This window comes from Lethenteron reissneri, chromosome 3 (genome assembly GCF_015708825.2).
Source record: "Lethenteron reissneri isolate LAM-NWPU_2019-01 chromosome 3, ASM1570882v1, whole genome shotgun sequence".
Classification (NCBI taxonomy): domain Eukaryota; kingdom Metazoa; phylum Chordata; class Hyperoartia; order Petromyzontiformes; family Petromyzontidae; genus Lethenteron; species Lethenteron reissneri.
The window spans coordinates 4,057,222-4,064,389 of NC_083781.1; the positions used below are offsets into that span (position 1 = coordinate 4,057,222).

At 55.1% G+C, this 7,168-nt stretch overlaps 1 pseudogene; it reads right to left on the minus strand.

Annotated features, from left to right (window-relative positions):
* Positions 1 to 6,619, minus strand: part of LOC133347798 (caskin-1-like) — a 29,745-nt pseudogene extending 23,126 nt beyond the window's left edge.
* Between the last annotated feature and the right edge of the window lie 549 nt (positions 6,620 to 7,168).

Below are 7,168 nucleotides of genomic sequence, written 5' to 3' on the forward strand. Positions count from 1 at the left end.
ATGAATAATGAACATCAAAATTTGAACCCAATTGTCCATTTTGTGATGTATCCTAACTCGCGCGTAACAGCAAGCGAATACAAAAAATTCAACGGACGCTCTCCACGCGTGACGCAATTTGTTCGCGCTCGCTGGCTACTCGTATTGTTTAGGATCAATGATTTCATAAAGGTCTTTTATATCGTTCTAGGTGACCATATGGGTTAAAATGTTACCATAGTTATTTTATATATCGGCAGATTCGTACATGAGTATTCACCAATGACTCTCATGCTTAAATCAATTGGACAGATTATAAATCACCCTCGCCGTACCGACCCCCTTCGATATTGCCACGTATCCATGGTTGATTCTAGGAACTTGAATTGTGAGAAAAGACAAGATGTTGGGAAATGAGTGACAAACGGTTACTCACCAGTGACTCACGGCCTACCCGTACCCGTACCCCGGCCGCACCAGGGTCGCAAACGGCTACCCGTACCCAGCCGGGTACGGGTAGGGTCCGGGTATCGGGTACCCGATTGCGACCTGTGGTTGGAGGGGGCTGCACTGAGCGCTAAAAATGCGTAGAAATTAACGAGGGGCCCCCGCAGCCTTTCCTCACATACCCGGGGGGGGGGGGGGGGGGGGGCGCCCGGGCTGAATGCGCACAGTAGTTCATCGCATTGTCGTCCGGTTGCTTGAGCGTTTCACATTGTTTTAAAGTTTGTTTCACGATGACCGTGTCGTGCCCCCCCCCGCCCCCCCCGCCCCCCCCCGCCCCGGGATTGGGGTTGACCCCACCACGCTATAATCAAGGTCACGCTGCCAGGGCTGGTTGCGAATGTGCAACGGACGTTGTATGGTGAATGTTCGAGTGCCCAAATGATTATTTTATTATTATTATCATCATCATCATCGGTGTCACAGCCCAAATAGCCACGACTTCATTAAAAGGCGTTAATGACGTTAGTCCTTACACAAATACCCCTTGGGAAAAGCAAAGATTGAATCTCAGCGGGTTCTCGTGTGATTTAATATAGGAAATTGAATTAAATATTAATGGGGGGGGGGGGGAGATGTACACAACAAAATTAATAACCCACCAATTATAGCAGCCTCCTGCTGAGGCCCACTAATTGGGATCAGACAAGGGCAGTCCGTTCCCATCAGCTGCAGCTGCAGTCACGTGGGACTCCTGTGGCTTGGAAGTAAGTAACCCCTGAGTACCAACTCTGGGTCCAGCACAAGGCAGGCTGTGCTGATGCCACACCAATGTGTGGCTTTTGGCGGTGTGCTTTGTACGGCCCTGCGATGTGTTTTCGGGTCGTGCCGCGTGCTGTTCGGGACGGCAGGTCTGACGCTTCGCTCCAACCTGCTGAAAGAATATCGATGGGGAATGTCACTTTTCCCGAAGCAGCTCCCAGCACGTGGTGCGAAACATCGGACATCGCCTGCTTCCGACTCGAACCACAGCGGAGAGCCGCTGTTGGTGCCGTATTTGCCCGAGGCATCTTATGTCAGTGATTTTTTCCCACTGCTGGATTTCTAAAAAAACCTTCAGACAATTCCACAGGCTCAGTACCTTCCACATAAATCAGTGTAAATTCCAAATTAGTGGGAATATGGCCGTGCACTTCTGATAATAAGGATTAATTGAAGACCTCGGTGACTGTGGGTGGAGTAAATTTTGCTCATTAACGACCGACTGCAACCACGAACAAATGAACTGTTCGCAATTACAACTGAAAAAGTAATTAACGTGCGCCATTTGTAACGCAAACAAAACAGCGATGGCCACGTGCAATTCGTTTACAGTTTGCGACTACGCTGCCACGTTAGTGGTTGACTGTTTATGGGGTTTCTCTAATTGAAACAAAACTGTTATTATAAAAGCACATTCCTTGCGGAGAGAGCTGGTAGGAACGTTGGGTTTGCTCGGTCAATGGCCAGGGTCAACGGCGGCGTGGTGTATTCTGCAAATATGGCCGACTGTGAGGGCGGGCACAAGCTGGCGTGAGTAGGTTAAACGTTGAGTTTTATAAGGGCACCACGGGGTGACCAGTCCCTCCCCACCCAGCCCCACCCCTCCCACCCCCCACCCAGCCCCACCATCCCCACCCAGCCCCTCCCCTCCCCACCCAGCCCCTCCCCACCCAGCCCCTCCCCACCCTCCCCTCTCCACCCAGCCCCACCCCTCCCATTTTTGGATGCACGACTGATGGACGGACACAATAATCCCCTGTGGGCTGGTGGAACCAGGTGGTTCCTACCAGTATAAGTTAACTGGCACACACACACCGGGTCAGACCACAGGAGTGCCTTCAGGCCTAACGGGCCAAACAAAATTGCTCTCACGATGTTCATGTTACGTGTTTTTTTTTTACGAAAGAAGGCGCAAGCATTTGGACGTCAACATTTCTGTATTATTATTCTAAGCTCCTCTGGAGATAGTTTGGCTTCGTTTGCTTGTGCATTATATTGAGAATGGTGGTTCTTCTCTCATCCAACTGTGGCCAACAATGTGTCCACACCTTACATATCGGGGTGACGAAGGTGACCCGAAAGATGAACACCCTTGAAGCACCACGAGCACAATTACGCAGGAGGTCACGAACCCTACCACATCCCATTATGAAGTGAAGCGCAGTATCGCAGTGTTCAATCGGCTGCAACATCATTCACGGCCCCCTCTTCACCCACCGCAGTACATTCAATTCTACCGCGTGGCTTTTCGCGGCTCGTGCTGCTCATGTGCTCACGGGTTGCATTCCGCGCGTCGCCCTGCACGACGCCCGACGTTTCGCTCCACGCGCCGGGGGAAGCCACGCGGCAACAACCCGAACACGTAGAAGCCCACCGTGGCTCATTCCCTACGGTTGCCTACCTTGTGACTCGGCCTGCGCGGGCTCAGCCTGGAGCGCCTGAGTCTCCGGAGCTGGAGGAGGTGGGGGTAGGGGCAAGGACAGCGGCTGGCACAGAAAGTAGGAGTGGCCGGCTGCTGTGGCACCCGCCACTGAGCCTTGCTGTTGCTGCTGCTGCTGCGGCTGCTGTTGTTGCTGCGGCTGCGATTGCTGCTGCTGTTGCTGCTGTCGCCGAGCATGCTGAGAAACGCGCAGGGTGCAGTAAGAGTAGGCCCGGGGGGCGGCCGTGGAGGGAGTTGCTGCCTGACCAGGCCCGAGGCCAGGGGACAGGCAGGAGACTTGGTTTCGATGGTGGGGAAAGTGCGAATGGGTTCAGGCAATGTGGGGGGACAGGGGGGAGATACACGAAATGTGGGGGGACAGGGGGAGATACACGGAAATGTGGGGGGACAGGGGGAGATACACGGAAATGTGGGGGGACAGGGGGGATACACGGAAATGTGGGGGACAGGGGGGAGATACACGGAAATGTGGGGGGACAGGGGGAGATACACGGAAATGTGGGGGGACAGGGGGGGAGATACACGGAAATGTGGGGGGACAGGGGAGATACACGGAAATGTGGGGGACAGGGGGGAGATACACGGAAATGTGGGGGACAGGGGGGAGATACACGGAAATGTGGGGGGACAGGGGGAGATACACGGAAATGTGGGGGGACAGGGGGAGATACACGGAAATGTGGGGGGACAGGGGGAGATACACGGAAATGTGGGGGGACAGGGGGGAGATACACGGAAATGTGGGGGGACGGGGGGAGATACACGGAAATGTGGGGGGACAGGGGGGAGATACACGGAATGTGGGGGGACGGGAAGGGGGATACACGGAAATGTGGGGGGACAGGGGGGAATACACGGAAATGGTGGGGGGCAGAAGGGGGAGATACACGGAAATGTGGGGGGACAGGGGGGAGATACACGGAAATGTGGGGGGACAGGGACAAGGGGGGGAGATACACGGAAATGTGGGGGGAGGGGGAGATACACGGAAATGTGGGGGGACAGGGGGGAGATACACGGAAATGTGGGGGGACAGGGGGGATACACGGAAATGTGGGGGGGGGGGGGATACACGGAAATGTGGGGGGACAGGGGGAGATACACGGAATGTGGGGGGACAGGGGGGAGATACACGGAAATGTGGGGGGACAGGGGGAGATACACGGAAATGTGGGGGGACAGGGGGGAGATACACGGAAATGTGGGGGGACAGGGGGGAGATACACGGAAATGTGGGGGGACAGGGGGGAGATACACGGAAATGTGGGGGACAGGGGGGAGATACACGGAAATGTGGGGGGACAGGGGGAGATACACGGAAATGTGGGGGGACAGGGGGGAGATACACGGAAATGTGGGGGGACAGGGGGAGATACACGGAAATGTGGGGGGACAGGGGGGGATACACGGAAATGTGGGGGGACAGGGGGGAGATACACGGAAATGTGGGGGACAGGGGGAGATACACGGAAATGTGGGGGGACAGGGGGGAGATACACGGAAATGTGGGGGGACAGGGGGGAGATACACGGAAATGTGGGGGACAGGGGGGAGATACACGGAAATGTGGGGGGACAGGGGGAGATACACGGAAATGTGGGGGGACAGGGGGGAGATACACGGAAATGTGGGGGGACAGGGGGAGATACACGGAAATGTGGGGGGACAGGGGGGAGATACACGGAAATGTGGGGGGACAGGGGGGAGATACACGGAAATGTGGGGGGACAGGGGGGAGATACACGGAAATGTGGGGGGACAGGGGGGAGATACACGGAAATGTGGGGGGACAGGGGGGAGATACACGGAAATGGGGGGACAGGGGGGAGATACACGGAAATGTGGGGGGACAGGGGGGAGATACACGGAAATGTGGGGGACAGGGGGACAGGGGGGATACACGGAAATGTGGGGGGAGATACACGGAAATGTGGGGGGACAGGGGGGAGATACACGGAAATGTGGGGGGACAGGGGGGAGATACACGGAAATGTGGGGGGACAGGGGGGAGATACACGGAAATGTGGGGGACAGGGGGGAGTACACGGAAATGTGGGGGGCAGGGGGGATACACGGAAATGTGGGGGACAGGGGGAGATACACGGAAATGTGGGGGGACAGGGAGATACACGGAAATGTGGGACAGGGGGAGATACACGGAAATGTGGGGGGACAGGGGGGAGATACACGGAAATGTGGGGGACAGGGGGAGATACACGGAAATGTGGGGGACAGGGGGAGATACACGGAAATGTGGGGGGACAGGGGGGAGATACACGGAAATGTGGGGGGACAGGGGGAGATACACGGAATGTGGGGGGACAGGGGGAGATACACGGAAATGTGGGGGGACAGGGGGAGATACACGGAAATGTGGGGGGACAGGGGGGAGATACACGGAAATGTGGGGGGACAGGGGGGAGATACACGGAAATGTGGGGGGACAGGGGGGAGATACACGGAAATGTGGGGGGACAGGGGGGATACACGGAAATGGGGGGGACAGGGGGAGATACACGGAAATGTGGGGTAGGTGCCACGGCAACGAGCACAATGAGGGGGGCCATTGAGTGACAGACGTTGGGGGATGGTGGCGGTGGGACGCCGCACGCGGTGGTGGTGGGTGGTGACACGAATGAAAAAAGGAGAGGAGAGAGAAGGAAAATATTAGTAGAATAAGTGCACAGGTCGTAATATATGAAAAGTGCAGAACAGGAGCAAGTGTTAGTGTAAAGTTGATGTTATTGATAGGAGGTGCAAGCACGTGTTAGTGTACAAGCGCGTGTTGCACAAGTGGCGGGTGGTATGAGTGCATAGCTCAAGCATTGCCCCAGAGTTTCCCACGAGGCCAGGTGCGGTTTGCCCTCTGTGAAGCTGCAGAAACTGCGATGGGCTCCGCATGTGTACTCGGTGAGCTCTGGGGGAGACGTGCGAGTGCGGTAGTGCTTGGGTTAAAGGCTGCGCCTGCTGCTGCTGCTGTGCGTGGATCTGATTAACCAAGAGCGTTGTGGTTCAGTGTAAAAATTAAGTAATGTGACCTTCATGTTCTTTGGGTCTTTCGGTAAAGTCACGTAGACGACGTTTCGTTCGCAACACAAGCAATCGTCACACCCTCCTTTTTTCCTCCTGATAACGATCGCTCGTGTTGCGATAGAAACGTCGTCGTTTTTTGTTAAATTGTTCTACGTGACTTTACCGAAAGACCAAAAGAATATGAATTCCTGCAGTCACGAAAGCTTTAAGTCAAGATTTAACGTGACCTTCCTTTCTTTTAATGAGTTCAGGACAACCCGAGTGGGCATTGCGAGGGGACAACAACGAGCCGTGTGATTGCAGTCTGCCCATTTGCAGAGGCAATGGCCGATGATTAAACTTGCACCGGGTCGTTTGAACATCGTTCAAGGTCAGGTTGACATCGCCGGCCAAACAGTTGTAGATGCCGACGACGAAACCTCGCCGGTCAAGGCCTGTGCTGTACAGATCACCACAACTCGTTGCAGAGTCACAAAGGTGACCTGCCCGTGATCTGCTCTGAGAGTAACGGTCAAAATCCAGCCGCCTACAGGCTAGCCCTCGGTCACCCGACCTCTGTGGGTGCCTAGCCGCCCAGCCGCCTCGGTCACCTGCCCTCGTCCAAGCTGCACAGGCACCCCGACCCATCACCACGTTATCTCTCTGATGTAGCCTCAGCACTGCTTTACGGACGCATTCCATTGGGAACTTCAAAGTCCTTTTACTCCATCCTGTCACGAGATTCCATAACATCACCGCACGTGCACCTCTCCTTAAAGGCCAAAGCTTCTCTGCTATTTCCTTTGTTCAAACAATCTTTCGAGAATTAAAACCCACCTGCTGTGGATAGCTTACACACACACCGCAGCCTCTGTACGGTCTGCAATAATAGACTTCCCCCAAGACGTCAATCCCCATTTTAAAGCGGCGCTTTCGTAATCATCTTCTGGAATACGGCTCCCCACGGTACCATATTATAAAAGTACTCGTCAAAATGCACTCCAGAGTTTGGCGTGTCTTACTTTCCAGAGCGTCTTCTAATCCAGAGAATGCGGTAGCCACCCCCGCGTCTGTCCATGAGCCCAGATCAGCTATTGTTTACTTGTCGGTAGCACCCGAGGTGGAATCACTTTATCGGGAATGGTGGTGTAGCGGTTTAGCGCACAGCGCTACGAACCCGGTGACCCCAGTTCGATTCCCACTCACGGCCAAAACCAGTGACGATTATCTGAACTGGTCCTGGGCCTCCCC